The sequence below is a fragment of the Dermacentor andersoni genome, chromosome 3 (assembly GCF_023375885.2).
Source record: "Dermacentor andersoni chromosome 3, qqDerAnde1_hic_scaffold, whole genome shotgun sequence".
In the NCBI taxonomy this organism is placed as follows: domain Eukaryota; kingdom Metazoa; phylum Arthropoda; class Arachnida; order Ixodida; family Ixodidae; genus Dermacentor; species Dermacentor andersoni.
In genome coordinates this window covers 154,038,206-154,055,100 of record NC_092816.1, presented here as the reverse complement: position 1 = coordinate 154,055,100, position 16,895 = coordinate 154,038,206, and positions in this window count along the sequence as shown.

Sequence of the window (16,895 nt, the reverse complement as noted above, 5' to 3'; positions counted from 1 at the left end):
GGGGAAAGAGCCTGGCAGGGCTTAGTGAGGGTTGTGCCGTGCTTGCTGACTGAGCGGTTGACTTTCAGGCGTGGTTCTAACGCTTGCCGGAAACGAGAACAAAAATGTCAACTCTCCCGAAGTCACTTTGCAGTGTCCTGTGTGCACCTGAACGTGAGAACGAGGCCTTCTCTGTGCGCTGCGCTCAAGAAACGCCAAGGACGCCCAACTTCGGTTATGAGCATCATCGAGCGACATCCCTCCGGACAGCGGATGCAGTCCCCTGACCATCGGGATCTCCTTCCCCCGGCGGGGCTGTCTGTTACGTTTCGCCTACAACGCGCGGTAATGCCGGCGCGGATGCAACGGACGCCGGGGCTTTGTTCAAAACGGCGGACATTTTGGCCTGTTCGACGCCGCCGCAACGCCTACCCGCCAAGCGTGTCCCGGCGTGTTTCAGTGCCACGTGTCTTCGTGTGTGCGTGTGTGTGTGTGTGCCCTCGCTTGTCAAAGCGCGGCAGCCGGGGAGCGGAGTTCCCCGAATGAGGGGCCTGGAGGTCTCTCGGCTCAACCGCTCGCGCCGTCGTGGGCCCCTGCTGCGCCGTCCCGTGACCTTCATCCCGTGACCTTCCCTCCTTCCCTTTTGGACCGCGACGCCGAGAGTATAAGAGCAGCTGCCCCCGGACGCCAGGGGAGAGGCTCCGATTTGTACTGTTGAGTTACGTGCTCTCCCGTCTCTCCAATTCGGTCGACCTGACCGGCCGCTCTTTTGCTATGTTAGAATAAACAAGTTGTTCTGTTACCAGTCTTCTCATGCTTTGCCAGGACCTTCGGATGCTTCCAGTGCCCCAGGCCGCCAGGCCAACGCTACCCTTGGGGCTTGCGACCCATTGGCAATAACGGGCGTCAGCACCGAGACCCCAACAACTCGTGCCAGCGGTACGATTACAACAGCAGCTTACCCGAACTGGTCAAATCCCTGAAAGCGATAGCAAGGTTTAGTGTTGCGATGAAGCTCCTCATACAGTGTTTCAAGAGTACGCGGGAGAGTCATGTTGGCGCGACACAGCAGGCGAAGCAACGTTTTTTAGGGCACTGCACCGGCTGGTGTTTCTGGCCCAAGCCCGAAAGTAGCGTGCGTTGGTCCGCTCGAGCACTGTCCGGGGTCTTGAAACCTGACCCCTACCCGCGCCGAGCCCGAGAGGTTTGGGCCCGGCCCGACGCTGCCCGGTTCGGCGTCCGTTATGGCTACTGTGCCTAAATGAAGCAATGTAGCCGAATTTTCGGTTATTGTGAAGGCAGCAGTTGCACAGAGGTTTTATTCAAGAGGCAGGTGCGACAGTATAAAGATGCCGGTGACTCAACACTGGCAGGCAGAAACTGTGTACGTCACTGCTCGCGTATAACTGTGCAAATGTAGGTTTGGCGAGGTGCGCGGGAAATTGTAGTTCTGGTCGGCCCGTGTACGTATCAAAAGAGACATCTCCTTCATTTGCATTAAACAAGCCTTAAAAAAAAATTTGAGAAGTGATACTGTATACTCGTTACGAAGGTCCCTCAGATGTTGAGTCGTGTGTAACCTTCCCAGCAAAGTTGGTCTTGTAAAATCTCGTATAGTGCAGTGCTGTACTCTTTCTCAAACTGAGGACCCCTTTTCAGTTTTCGTCGACATGATTTCTAGCGCCTGAATAGGTCAGTGACGATGGCAGAAGAGCGGTAGCTGTGAGCAAAAGAGCGGTGCGTTTTAGGGAAACGTCGTATAATAATGCGTTTTTGTAGACGTCCTCCAGACGTTTTAATGGGATCTCCTGAGGCACCCGCTCGAGCTTACGCCCTTGCTAACCCAGAAAGCGTGTCGCAACGCATAACAGGCAGTGTTTGCAGCACTTAAACCTTGAAGTTGTGAGCTGGTAGCGAGGAAAAAAGAAAGGTTTTCTTCTCTAGGAACAGAGGAGCAGTGATTTCTTTTATCGTCATCTCTCTCTGCAATTACATCCAGTGAGCTGTAATTTTGCTTCTAATCGCTCTCCAAGTCTGTGTGCCTCTATAGGCTCACCTTTGTTTTATCTCTCTCGCCCAAAGAACACCGGAAGGCACGTGAGCAAATCGAACTTGCGCATTGTACCATTGCAGTATGCTTCTTTGAAGGGGAAAAAAAAAAAAGCGACAGGAAAAGCAACGAAAAAAAAAATCCGGTAGGTCGTATCAGGGAGACAGCCGCAGTAGAGTATACGTGAAATGCCTTGCGGAGTGCTGCAGGTGGTGTAATTGCTCTATATACAGGATGCAGATATGACGTAACCAAATACACAAGTTACATTTCTTTGTGCATTGGGAAGGTTACGTGTCCTACTTATGTTACCGCTAGTGGGTGTCTTACGGTCTAATTTCGCACTCGCGCTCGCCTCCTACTCCTAGTGGGCCCGCTTGCTTCGCAGAGGCTGCTCAGGCACTAAAGGGGCTGAGGAAATGACGCCCTATATACCCCAACTGGTGGTTCCCGAGACTGCCTTGCGCTGCTCCAGCGTATATTGCGCGGTAGAGGTTCCTCAAACTTGCTATGTTTAGTACTTTGTTCTCTTGCAATACACGTAAGCTACACTCGAGCAGTGTCGACCATAACGTCTCGAAGAACTGTGTGTATAGTGCGGCATCCCCCCCCCCCTCCCCGTGCGTTTGAGCTTCCTTTCAGGCTTAATCTCTTTTTGAGGAAACAGTGGCTTTCGTCCTGGTGCGCAAGAGCAATTAAAAATGCAGCCTTAACTTAATATTTCATTTTCGGGTCCCGTTAATTCAGGCAAAGCTTTCCTAATTAAAGAAAAAATTACCAGCGAGTGACCCACACACTTCAATAACGAAACTGTTCTCGTACTTCCATAAATTTTTTGTTACACGTAATTCGCGACCCCGATTGGCCATCGACGCGGAAGTTAATTGTCTCGGTGAGACGCCCATCAAGATCACGAGTGGCGGGCCTCCTGGTGTTTAACTAGTAATTAATTAATTGCAGGATTTAACGCATACCGAAGCGGCCCTATGGGCTATGAGCTACGCCGTAGTGGAGGACTACGGTAGAATTCCTTACCGCCTGGAAAGCACATTCCAGTCTGTCCTACCTAAACTTTTTCTCAACTCAAGGCGGACGCTATATACACGACATTTCAAAGCGCATTCGGGGAAATCGAATGGGCTTTCCTCAGGAAGCAAGCCCGCGACCATTTCTTAATGGCGCTTTAATGGGACTTTCATAACCAGTGACTGCTGGACACTGCTGTCTGATCGAACGGCTCCCATTAAAAAAAAAAAAAAAAATTACGTGTCCGATGGAGGGATCGAACCTCGGTCCCCCAGCACCACTGGGCCGCCATCGCACGCATACTGCCATAGCGTCGACGCCCACCATACCTCTTTTTTTTTTTTTCTTTAGTTGATCCCCGCATGTCTCGCGTTGGGTAGCACGGGTGCGCGAGAATAGGTGGGCGTGCGCGCCAGGTTTTTTTTTCTTTTCTTTTTTCACGCCAACCAAAGACGCAATCGATCAACTCCTTCACGAAAGCTTCGCTTCACATAGATTCCAAGCTGTGTGTTGGATCTGCATAATTCGTTCTTCTTTTAATGAGATTAGAATTATTTGGCAACTTCATCCAGTTTCCGGGAATGTCCGTCCGTCTCTCCGCGCCTGACCTCAATCGAGCCAACTTGGATCATCGCTGGGTACACCGATGGTCTACTGCAGACGTGGGCACACATGTGGCCCTCAAGCTGCCGCCACCCGGCCCGCCGATGAGGCAGCAGGAATGGTTGTTGCTGTACAAGGAGTCACAACTGCAGGCGTATCAGTTTTTTTTTTCTGTATAAACTTCATTTAAATTTATTTGTAGTTCACACATTTCCCGTCATTATTTCACTTTTCCCGTCAATGGACGCAGCCTGAAATCAGTGAGAAAGAGACTTGGCATAGGACAAACCAAGATGTATGCACTAAAAGATAGGCAGGGTAATATCATCAGTAATCTCGAAGACACAGTAAAAGCAGCGGAAGAATTCTATACTGACCTGTAAAGTGCCCAGAGGAGTCAGGATATCTCAATTAGAAACAGCAATGAACAGGATACAGAAACTCCTCCTATAACAAGCGATAAGGTCGGAAGGGCCCTGCAAGACATGAAACGAGGAATAGCGGCAGGAGAACATGGAATAACAGTCGATGTAATCAAAGATGGAGAAGACATAGTGCTTGGAAAACTGGCGGCTCTTTATGCGAAGTGTCTCTCGACTGCAAGGGTCCCAGAAAACTGGAAGTATGCAAACATTATACTAATCCACAAAAAGAGAGACGTTAAAGAGTTGAAATAATATAGTCCCATTAGCTTACTCCCAGCATTATATAAAATATTTACCAAAATAATATCCAATAGAATAAGGGCAGCACTAGACCAAAGTCCAGTGTTGGCTGGCTGGCTTCAGGAAGGGATACTCTACAATGGATCACATCCATGTCATTAATCAGGTAATCGAGAAATCCGCAGAGTATAATGAGCCTCTCTATATGGCTTTTATAGATTACGAAAAGGCATTTGATTCAGTAGAAATGCCAACAGTGGCATTACATAATCAAGGAGTACAGAACGTTCACGTAAATACCTATGAAAACATCTACAGAGGTTCTACAGCTACCTCAATTCTACACAAGAAAAGCAGGAAGATACCCATAAAGAAAGGGGTCAGACAGGGAGACACAATCTCTCCAATGCTATTCACTGCGTGCCTGGAAGAAGTATTCAAGCTATTAAACTGGGAAGGCTTAGGAGTAAAGCTCGACGGCGAATATCTCGGCAACCTTCGGTTTGTCGATGACATTGTTCTATTAAGCAACAATGCAGACGAGTTACAACAAATGATTGAGGACCTTAACAGAGAGAGTGTAAGAGTGGGGTTGAAGATTAATATGCAGAAGGCAAAGATAAATAACCGGGCAAAGTAACAAGAGTTCAGGATCGCCAGTCGGCCTCTAGATTCTGTGAAGGAGTACGTTTACCTAGGTCAATTAATCGCAGTGAACCCGGATAATGAGAAGGAAATTCACAGAAGAATAAAAATGGGTTGGATCGCATACGGCAGACATTGCCAGCTCCTGACTGGAAGCTTATCATTATCATTGAAAAGGAAGGTGTACAATCAGTGCATTTTACCAGTGCTGACATATGGGGCTGAGACTCGGAGACTGACAAAGAAGCTTGGGAACAAGTTAAGGACCGCGCAAAGAGCGATGGAACGAAGATTGCTAGGTACAACGTTAAGATGCAGAAAGAGAGCGTTTTGGATTAGAGAGCAAACGGGTATAGACGATATTTTAATTGACATCAATAGAAAAAAAACTGGAGCTGGGCAGGTCGTGTAATGCGCCGGTTAGATAACCGTTGGACCATTATGGTTACAGAATGGTTAACAAGAGAAGGGAAACGCAATCGAGGACGAGAGAAGACTAGGTGGAGCGATGAAATTAGGAAATTCGCGGGCGCTATAGTTGGAAAAGGTTGGCGCCGGACAGGGGTAATTGGAGATCGCAGGAAGAGGCCTTCGTGTTGCCGCTGTTGCTGCGGCGGCGGCGGCAGCAGCAGCAGACGAAGACGACGACGACGATTATTATTATTATTATTGTTATTATTATTATTATTATTATTATTATTATTATTATTATTATTATTATTATTATTATTATTTCTGTGATTGTTGGCTGATTAGCAATGTTGAATAGACGCTATCATTGTTGGTTTAGTTGCTTCATTGGTGCGTTCAATATTGATATTCAAATGTACATGAGTTATTTGGCTCGCTGCTGGTATGCACCACTCAGTACGCGCCGTTATTCGATCGCACACACACACACGCACGCCACACACTTGCTTGTTCATCTTTCTCCGATGACCGTTTTTCGCCGGCTAACAAATGTTAAACGTAATCGCTCGGCACAGGACACGCCCGCATGTATCGGACGTTTCTCGAATATTGTCGATGGTTCTATTTGCTGTCTGTTGTCACCGAATCATGTGTAATCTGATTGTATGTGCGACGCGAATTGTGTAGTACTTTCTGGAAGGCACGCGGGCACCAGCGATTGCGCTGCATGGTACTTTCCGGCGAGTGTGGTATAAAAAGCCGACGCGCTTGACCCGCAGATCAAATTTTCGACGATCGCCGGCTGTGTTTGCCGCTATCGTCGTGCTTTGCATGTCACTTGCTTTTAGGGGCACACGTTCACACATTAATTTAATTAGGTATGCTATACATGTATGCCATTCTAGTATTATCGTATACATCTCCTTATTCTTCGTTTTCGTCCTCAATATTTCTCTACCTTGTACCACTAACCATGCAACTGCTGCACGGCTTGTCACGTGGTGCAATAATATGCATCTGCAATGCAAAGTGTGCACGTATCGACGCTACGCGGCGCGCATCTTGCACCGCGTGACTCCTACAGCGCTAGGACGCGTGTATAGGGCATGTTTCCGCAGCAGCTAGCAAGTGATGGCGTGGCGCAGTGGTATAGAGTAGCTGACTCCCTCGCAGAGGGGCCCACGCGTTCGATCCCGCCGAGGATGGGGATTTTTTTTTTTTTTTTTTTGTCTCATTCCTCGCGACAGCTGCGATGTACACCGGCGGCAGCGGCGCACAACATCGCCAACCTAAATGGCTATGCGAATGAGCCCATAACAGCTTACGCTGTATACCGTGAAAATTTGAGTCGAAGGATAAGTCGTCTGGGTAGCAGGGTGTGAAATCCGCTAGCGTGCATCAATTGGCTAACATTTGTCACGGCCGTATTTCGGGAGTATAAAGCGAACAGCTATTCTCTGAATTATCTGACGGGCACGAATGTCAGTTTTATTGAACGGACTCCACCCCCTCAAAAGAAAAAAAAAAACCACAAAAAACACGCCTTTTCTAATTTGGGCCTAGAAGTAGTACGCATGTTAATTAATATATGCACGCTTCGCGTAAGTCTCCAAAACTACTCCAGTGTGTTGTTCCATTTCCAGGTTTACCTGCATTTGTAAAACACTTCAAAACATACACTTGAGACCATGTACATGCGTAGAAAATTAACCGTGTGCAGTGCGATTACGCATCGCACTTCCATTAAATTACGCCCGTTACAGGCGTTCTCACCGGTAATTTCCTATCCGCGTTTCAATTTATGCATACTGGTTGTAGATAACGGCAGTTGGAATCGTGATGAAATGAAGTGCTCCTCCAAGTAACCGTTAATATAAGTTGCCGCAGTGTGTTCAATTAATGTGCACGAAGAGGATAAGATGCAAATGGGATGACAGTTTAAGAGGGTATGACACGTGCTATATTATAATACCGCGGAAGCGCCGCAGTCTCTTGTAGAAACGGGCTGTTGTGCCTTACCGACTCACCCCACCTTCGCTTAGACCGACTTCCTTATAGCGCACAGAAGCTGCACAATTTTAAAGGGGCCCTGAACCACTATTTATCGAAGTAAAGAAATGTATTTGAATTCAAAATAGGCCATTTCAGAAATACTTTGCCGCAAGAAGTAATCCAAAGCGTTCAGCAGTTATTGGCAATCAAGCACGGCCTCCGCTGTGCTCCCGTTCCTCCTTCATTGCTTTGCACTGCGAAGGCTACGGAGGAGTGGGGCGAGCTCACAACTCTCCGCCTTCTAAATGTCACCCTGGTGCACAGTTCAAATTTCATTTTGGATGTTAACGCAGACCCTACAACTTCGGATTTTGGTGCCTATATACCACGTGCTAAATGAAAGCCAAACGCGGCTGTCCTCAGCGAGCCGCAGTGCGCTTGGCCAGTTGACTCGTGGCGGCACCGCGCGGCGGCCACGGTATCTACGCTACGTAGCCGACCACAACTACCAATAGCAGCCGCATATGGGAATCCGCTTTATGGCGAAATAAATCTATAAAGCGCCCAGAAGAGAGTGAGGAGCAGGCTTCTGTTTGAAAAGAGAGCGTCTGAGAGAAAAATGACTTCGCGATCCACTCGCGAGCTCCACGCACCGCGTAAGACAGCAAAACTTGGCTGAGATGTTCGCAGCAGCGTATACGTCACCCACCGACTATGGTTATTTCACCAAGCCCGAGGGTGGTTTAGGGCCCCATTTAAAGGAACACTAAAGAGAATTTTTTTTCACCTGTACTGGTAAATTAGTCGCGCAATACCACACACACATTTCTTACCTCGAGAAAATGCCTGGTATAACCGGAAAAAGGCGCAAGAACAAAATACGGGTGGCGACGTACGCTGCCATGAAATTCCTGCACCCGGTCGCCGTGACGTCTTTGATTTTGACGGCGTCTGCTGAGTTATTTCTTTATCGGTAAAAGTGGACTGCATTTAAATGTCTTCTGAATGAGCCAAGGACCGAACACGGCAAGTACCGGAAACTTTTATTTGGCAAACACGATATAAACACGAAAAAGAAAGAATGCTGTGAAATACGTGACGTCACACTTACGTACCGGTGTTGGGACTTCAGCGCGAAATTAAGAAAAAAAAAAAAACTTAACTTTGTCCTTCATTCTTTTTGACGTCTAGTAATCAACCTATTATAGCGAAATTGTCGACCAATAGAGCTTTCAAACAATGTACTTCACCAGTCTACACTAATTTAGTGTTTTGCTTGATGTATACGTATCCCTCTAAAGTGAATGCTCGGTGGAGTATATGGTCTCCATGGAGTAAACAAGCGAAGGAAAAAGGACCGGTGCGCAGCCGTTGTATTGCTGCCGTCGTCATATCGCTGTCATGAGGACGTATTCTCGGACCATCACTTTCGGCGATACTATCGCCTTCGCGTGACGTAGTACTCGACCAGCCAATCGGGCCATACGGTTTTGCACAACCAGCCAATGAGCGCGTACTGCAAAGTGATATCGCCGAAAGCGACCGTCCGAGAATACGTCATGCTGTCTTGGATCACAGTACCATCGTCGTCGAGCCCGTCATCATCTCTGTTGTCGTCACACTATCTCCGTCGTGCCGCCGACTTCATTGTCGTCACGCTGTCATCACGTCTACCAAAATACGTCGACGATAATTTGTGCCGCCATCATCATCGATTATCGACGTACAGCGGTGTACTCGGGAAATATCGCTATAGTGTGTCCATTTGATTTCTGCAATGCCGTATCAGCTATTCGCTTACTTTGACCGTCATCTTCGATAGTTTCTGCAACAATGTTCTTGTATTTGTTAGGTATACTTACCCAATAATCCGAGATCTTTTAGCTAAATTATTATGTGCTGATGGAACTGCGCGTACGCTCGAATACCAAATGGTTCTTCGCATTCGAAAACATCACATAGTTTCCAGCTTGCTGCATTTTTCTTGGTTATCTTTTTTCCCGCATGTCAATATTGTAGGACGAAATGCGAAAAAAAAAAAGGCACACATGCAAAACAAGCGCTTATTCGCGCGTCTCGCATGCGCTTAAGTGTACCTGGACGCGCTAACCACTGATCTATCGCGAAACCACGGCGCCCGCTAATTTGTCTAAGCTGTCGTGCTCCACACAGACGGCGAGAGCAGTGGCCTCATTTCTGGCCTTGAGCACCAATAGTAACTCGCCATGTGAACAAAGAGTATACTCATATAGGTGTTCTGTGGTATACTCGTATGTCGCGCGGCACCTTCGCCTCTTCGGTTCCCGTTTTTCTTGCAGTCCTCCATCACCCGGTTCGAAAGGAGGAGGGAGGGCGGAGTGGGAGAGTAACAGGCGGCTCGCTGCGCTGTGGATGCGGTCCTCAGCTTCGTCGACGCTGCCCGAGTGCCCCGGAACTTACCTGCACGACCACGGTGTAAACACGGCTAACGGTTCTTGGCGCCTTCTGTTTTCCGGATTCCCTCCCGCATCTTTCGTGAGCCTCTTTATGGCAGGTGTAGCGCGGCCCGAGGTTCGAATGCATTGACGGTCAGTTCTCGGCTCTGTTTTGTGAATACGTACCACCAAATTAAGGACAGGCAGTGAATTTAAGGAACTTACACTTTTTGAGGATTTAGTTATTTTTTTTCGTTCATTTGAGAGGCGCGAAGGGCAACGCTGAGGATCGGGAACCGCCAGCCAAGAGCGGTGGGTGTCGGCGAAGCACGAATGAATTCGGCATGGCCACCGGATCTGCAGATACGAACTGCAGGAGCCTCTAGACTCGTTCATGGCTTTCGCCAAGGGCGCACGAAGCTTAGTACTTCACCGAGGACTTACCTCCTGTCTAGCTACACGATCTAAGCCATGGAGTGAAGTTAAATAATAATAATAATAATAATAATAATAATAATAATAATAATAATAATAATAATAATAATAATAATAATAATAATAACCAAGTCATCATCATCATCATTATTATTTATGCAGTAAAAATTGTTGAAAGGAAGAAAAATACAGCACACTTCTATATAATCCTCCAGCTCTGAACATTTTTAAAATGTGATTAAAGGAGAGGTTGGCACCTTTTTACAGCGAAGCTATCTATGACTAGGATCCCGCGATTTTTTCGTCCCGTAACGTCGACAGAAAACTATCGTCATGTATACGGCTCACACACCCAGTGCACTGGCTCTTACCCTCGTAAGGCAGAGGCTACAAGCACTAAGCAAAGTGAAGCGAACAGTGCATGCGTTATTTAGAATCACGCATACAACATACAGAGCAACATACGTTTCATTAAAGAACAAGTTCAAAACAAGCATCCGAACCACATAATTGATGATAAGGCGCTCCTGCGCCTACACGCAATGCGAAGCACGTCTAGCGCTCGCCGCGTACGTTTTCCGGTAAAGACTACAGTTGCGAAAGCTGCCTGGGCGACGTCAGCTTGACTGTAGCATACGGAGAGGAAGTGACGTAACTACACGATCGTGCGTAAAATAAGAACCGGCCTAGCAATTTATTTGCGTTGTGACAGTGCTATAGAGAGGCCACGTAGAGTGAGAACTCCTAAAGAGGAGCGTGCATAGGAGGCGCGGCGAATTTCTCTTCTCTCTGGTCAACTTGGGTGCCCGAATTCGAGTAGCGGAGCAAGCCAAGTCGCAGGTCGTCGAAACATCTTCGGCTAACAGGTAGGTAAAGTACATGCGACTGCCGCCACGTGAATAATTTCAGCCTACGTCGCGATGACTACTCGTTCCAGTTGTCGTTTACAGCTTGGCTGTCTAACAGCCTTCACTGCGTGGACTGGAGGCCATTTCTGCATTGGCGCCGGCTACTTCTCTTTGCAGGGGAGGCAAAATTGAAAGCACTAAAAGACTGAAAAACACAAGAGACAGGGAAATATGACAGACATTTGTGAATTTCCGCGCACGGATGTTGGAAGGCACAGAAAAGCGTTAAGGGACACTTAGAGATACCCACAGCTCCGTAAGCAAGTGAAAATGCATAAAACAGCCTGAAAACACGCAGATAAGTTGAAGGTTTCGCCGATGAGGCGGCTGAGGTATACACACATATTTAAATAACAAGACGTGTAAACAACACATAAAATTTCAGGCGTCAGCAACAGATACAGACGTGAGCTAGATATGTATTCATCTGTGGTATTCAAAATACGTTTAGTATAAGCGTAATATTTTTGTATTTTTCACGAAGATATTAAAAGCCACAGGTTTTCTTTTCTGTATCCCCATTGTTAGCCGTGAGCCAAATATTTTTTTTTTTTTTTGTCAGAACGAAGAGTCTGCTGTCTATCAACATTGAATCAGTCTTTAGTCTTCGCCTCGCAGTATGGTGTCGTTAGCCCTCAAGAAGGACTGGACTGGAAAACTTTATTATGGTCCTGCAGGACGCGCTTAGCACAGCGGAACAGAAGCCAATTGAATTACGTGCAAAAAAGTGAGGCGGGCATGCTGTGCCAAGCCGCAGACGGTACACTAAAGTTACAAAATTTCTGTTTTTCAACTCTGGCGAAATCGACAAAGTCCGAGCACTTTGAAGATTTCTGATCAAGCCAGGTGTTTCTGCTGAGTCGCGAGGTGCACTTCACTGTACGGGTAAGAGGGATATTTAGTGTATATAATAATTTTCGTGCGTCTGTATTGCATGCAGCCGCGTGCGCTGCAGTCTTTCCAGGAATATCGCAGTGTTCCAGTATTCAATGATGGGCTATATAATGTACTGCCTTGTGATGGCTTTTGTCTGTTAATTCTCTTTAAGGGGCTCGTATACTAAACGGGTATTCAACGCATTTCGGTCTGTGCTCTTTAGTGACGTGAGGGCTCCTTGTGAATAACTAAAGATAGCATTTTCTGTGCGATCTCTACTGACGCAATGAAGCGCAAAGCAGGAAGGGTGGCAAATAGCTCGTTGATGGTAGGAGATGTCACTCTAGACAATTTTTAAACGTTCGTTCCAACCTCGGGTCCGGTGTGATAATCATCATCATCATCATAGTCATAATCATCATCAGCCTGGTTACGCCCACTGCAGGGCAAAGGCCTCTCCCATACTTCTCCAACTACCCCGGTCATGTACTGTGTCCATGTTGACCCTCCAAACTTCCTAATCTCATCTGCCCACCTAACTTTCTGTCGCCCCCTGCTACGCTTCCCTTCCCTCGGAATCCAGTCCGTAACCCTTAATGACCATCGGTTATCTTCCCGCCTCATTACATGTCCTGCCCATGCCCATTTCTTTTTCTTGATTTATACTAAGATGTCATTAACGCGCGTTTGTTCCCTCACCCAATCTGCTCTTTTCTTATCCCTTAACGTTACACCTATCATTCTTCTTTCCATAGCTCGTTGCGTCGTCCTCAATTTAAGTACAACCCTTTTCGTAAGCCTCCAGGTTTCTGCCCTGTACGTGAGTACTGGTAAGACACAGCTGTTATACACTTTTCTCTTGAGGGATAATGGCAACCTGCTGTTCATGATCTGCGAATGCCGGCCAAACGCACCCCAGCCCATTCTTATTCTTCTGATTATTTCACTCTCATGATCCGGATCAGCAGTCACTACCTGTCCTAAGTAGATGTATTCGCTTACCACTTCCAGTGCCTCGCTACCTATCGTAAACTGCTGTTCCCTTCCGAGACTGTTAAACATTACTTTAGTTTCCTGCAGATTAATTTTTAGTCCCACCCTTCTGCTCTGCCTCTCCAGGTCAGTGAGCATGTATTGCAGTTGGTTCCCTGAGTTACTAAGCAAGGCAATATCATCAGCGAAGCGCAAGTTACTAAGGTATTCTCCATTAACCCTTATCCCCAATTCTTCCCAATCCAGGTCTCTGAATACCTCCTGTAAACACGCGGTGAATAGCATTGGAGAGATCGTATCTCCCTGCCTGACGCCTTTCTTTATTGGGATTTTGTTGCTTTCTTTATGGAGGACAACAGTGGCTGTGGAGCCGCTATAAATATCTTTCAGTATACTTACATACGGCTCGTCTACACCCAGATTCCGTAATGCCTCCATGACTGCTGAGGTTTCGACTGAATCAAACGCTTTCTCGTAATCAATGAAAGCTGTATATAATGGTTGGTTATATTCCGCACATTTCTCTATCACCTGATTGATAGTGTGAATATGATCTATTGTTGAGTAGCCTTTACGGAATCCTGCCTGGTCCTTTGGTTGACGGAAGTCTGAGGTGTTTCTGATTCTATTTGCAATTACCTTAGTAAATACTTTGTAGGCAACGGACAGTAAGCCGATCGGTCTATAATTTTTCAAGTCTTTGGCGTCCCCTTTCTTGGGGATTAAGATTATGTTGGCGTTCTTCCAAGATTCCTGTACGCTCGAGGTCATGAGGCATTGCGTATACAGGGTGGCCAGTTTTTTTAGAACAATCTGCCCACCATCCTTCAAGAAACCTGCTGTTCTCTGATCCTCCCCAGCTGCCTTTCCCCTTTGCATAGCTCCCAAGGCTTTCGTTACTTCTTCCGGCGATACTTGTGCGATGACAAATTCCTCTAGACTATTCTCTCTTCCATTAGCGTCGTGGGTGCCACTGGTACTGTATAAATCTCTATAGAACTCCTCAGCCACTTGAACTATCTCATCCATATTAGTAATGATATTGCCGGCTTTGTCTCTTAACGCATGCATCTGATTCTTGCCAATTCCTAGTTTCTTCTTCACTGCTTTTAGGCTTCCTCCGTTGCTGAGAGCATGTTCAATTCTATCCATATTATACTTCCTTATGTCAGCTGTGTTACGCTTGCTGATTAACTTGGAAAGTTCTGCCAGTTCTGTTCAAGCTGTGGGGTTAGAGGCTTTCATATATTGGCGTTTCTTGATCAGATCTTTCGTCTCCTGCGATAGCTTACTGGTATCCTGTCTAACGGAGTTACCATCGACTTCTATTTCACACTCCTTAATGATGCCCACAAGATTGTCGTTCATTAATTGCTTCAACACTAAGCTCCCCTTCCTGAGTTAAAGCCGAATACCTGTTCTGTAGCTTGATCTGGAATTCCTCTATTTTCCCTCTTGCCGCTAACTCATCGATCGCCTTCTTATGTACCAGTTTCTTCCGTCCCCTCCTCAGGTCTAGGCTAATTCGAGTTCTTACCATCCTATGGTCACTGCAGCGCACCTTGCCGAGCACGTCCACATCTTGTATGATGCCAGGGTTAGCGCAGAGTATGAGGTCTATTTCATTTCTAGTCTCACCATTCGGGCTCCTCCATGTCCACTTTCGGCTATCCCGCTTGTGGAAGAAGGTATTCATTATCCGCATGTTCTTCCGTTCAGCAAACTCTACTAATAATTGTCCCCTGCTATTCCTAGAACCTATGCCATATTCCCCCACTGACTTGTCGCCAGCCTGCTTCTTGCCTACCCTGACATTGAAGTCGCCCATCAGTATAGTGTATTTTGTTTTGATTTTACCAATCGCCGATTCCACGTCATCATAGAAGCTTTCGAATTCCTGGTCATTATGACTGGATGTAGGGGCGTAGGCCTGTACGACCTTCAATTTGTACCTCTTATTGAGTTTCACCACAAGACTTTCCACCTTCTCGTTAATGCTATAGAATTCCTGTATATTACCAGCTATATCCTTATTAAGCAGGCATCCGACTCCTAGTTCTCGTCTCTCCGCTAAGCCCCGGTAGCACAGGACGTGGCCGCTTTTTAGCACTGTATGTGCTTCTTTTGTCCTCCTGACCTCACTGTGCGCTATTATATCCCATTTACTGTCCGCTAATTCATCCAATAACACTGCTAGACTCGCCTCGCTAGATAACGTTCTAGTGTTAAACGTTGCCAGGTTCAGATTCCAATGGCGGCCTGTCCGGAGCCAGGGATTCTTAGCACCCTCGGCTGCGTCACAGTTCTGACCGCCGCCGTGGTCAGTTGCTTCGCCGCTGCTGTGGACTGATGGCCGAGGTTCGATTGTTGTATTCATATAGGGGGTTGTGGCCAAGTAGTGCACCAGGGTGGCCAATCCTACTCTGGTGAGGGAGTGCGTTACCAGTTCTGGTCATCGGGGTCAGGCCGCACTTTGCAGGTCTGTTTATGCAATTTTATCAACACGCGGAGTTCTTTCTTTTCTTTTTATTCTGGGGGAAAATTGCGCGGCACCGGGATTCGAGACACGGTCCTCTTGCACGCGAGGTGGATGCTTTACCTCTACGCCACCGCTGCACCTGCGGCTTAGGAGCTTCATAAACATTTTTTTCCTTCCGCTTACACGATTCGTTTAAAAGGAGAAGCTGCACTCGACCCAGGTCGGGAGCAGACGCCGCCTCAAGATGAGGCACGTACCCACTTGATCGCCACCGTCGTCAACCTCTTCATCGCTACAAATTGTGCCAACTGCTTATACACGCACACTCAATAGTAGCTTGTTCTTCCGCAAAAGCAAATGCTCCTCCAGGAAGTGGCTTCCATAGTAACAACGAAACTAGAGCGTACCAAGCGGAACCACCCCAGCAAAGCTGCGTAAGCCGCGAGCTCACACTTGCGGTGTTATGCAGCGTCTCACTCACCGCATCTGCAAGCTGTCGTAAAGTCTCAACGCTTTTAAACGTTAAACAATTGCGTACTTATTCGATTATCGAATAATAATAGGAAAATTCGATTATTTGACTAGTTTCCACGCTGTTTTATTTAACGATGCAGGCACGGATACTTCGTGGGCAGGGGGCAACCTTACGCATGGCGGCGACGGAAATCGCGCTGCCGCAAACGCATGTGACAGCTGTCAGCGAAAATCGCTCTGCGACGTGCGCGGCAGAACGATTTTTTTCGCCCCAATCGCGCCATGTGAAACAACCTTTTGGCGCATGCCGTAGAGACGCGTTGCCGGCCCTCGTGTGTCTTGAAAGCGATCTGCGACGTGGCCAAAGTGCGCGCCCACGCGGGCCTCGTCTTCAAAGCGATCTGCGATGTTTGCAGAGTGCGCGTAGTGCCGGCAGCTTCGCATGCGCTGTGCTTTCGACGTTTCGTTCGCGTTGAAGCGAGAGTTGCATGAAGGTCAACTCGCTTGCTGCTGCTGCGATTCCTCATTCCAGAATGTTTACCTGTGCGTGCGTGGCACCGTGCTGGTTAATTTAGTTAAGACACGTTGGCGGGCTAGTTGGTTTGAATTCATGATAGAAAGTGTAAGCGCGACTGAACAAGGGCGTAGAAAGAAGCAGAGACACACATAGACAGCCGTGTCTGTGTGTGTCTGGCATCTTGGTAGATGGATTTTTTTTTTATGAGGAACGGGGTGCCTCCCTTTCGGTGTGCCCCCTGCTACGCTCCTGCTTTTGACCACTACTTTTCCCCGCCTGGCGTTTAGTTAGTGCGCACCAAAAGCTTGGTACACGAGCGTTTCTGCATCCCGCTTCCAAACCGCAGGTCACACCTAATTATTCAATAAAATAGGGCTTCAATGTAATTTTGTTTTCTTTGTTTTCGTGTTATCGTTATCGTAACAAGA